Raw genomic sequence first — 341 nt, 5'->3', positions numbered from 1 at the left:
CACACACACATGTATATGTCTGTGTGTGTATATATATATATATAGCTGTGTGGTAAGAAGCTTGCTTCCCAATGACATGGTTCTGGGTTTACTCCCACTGAGTGGCACTTTAGGCTAGTGTCTTATAAATATTTATTATACCTATCAAATCCAGTTACAAGGTCGACCAAAGCTTTGTGAGTGGACTTGTTAGACGGAAACTGAAAGATGCCTGTCGTGTATATCTATGTGTTTCTGTATGTATCTGAGGTCGATTTGTTCGGCTAAAAGCGGTGCTCCAGCATGGCCGCAATCGAATGACTGAAACAAATATAAGAAAAAGTATATATATGTATATATAT

Source organism: Octopus bimaculoides, chromosome 11 (genome assembly GCF_001194135.2).
Source record: "Octopus bimaculoides isolate UCB-OBI-ISO-001 chromosome 11, ASM119413v2, whole genome shotgun sequence".
In the NCBI taxonomy this organism is placed as follows: Eukaryota; Metazoa; Mollusca; class Cephalopoda; order Octopoda; family Octopodidae; genus Octopus; species Octopus bimaculoides.
This window is presented reverse-complemented; position numbering follows the sequence as displayed.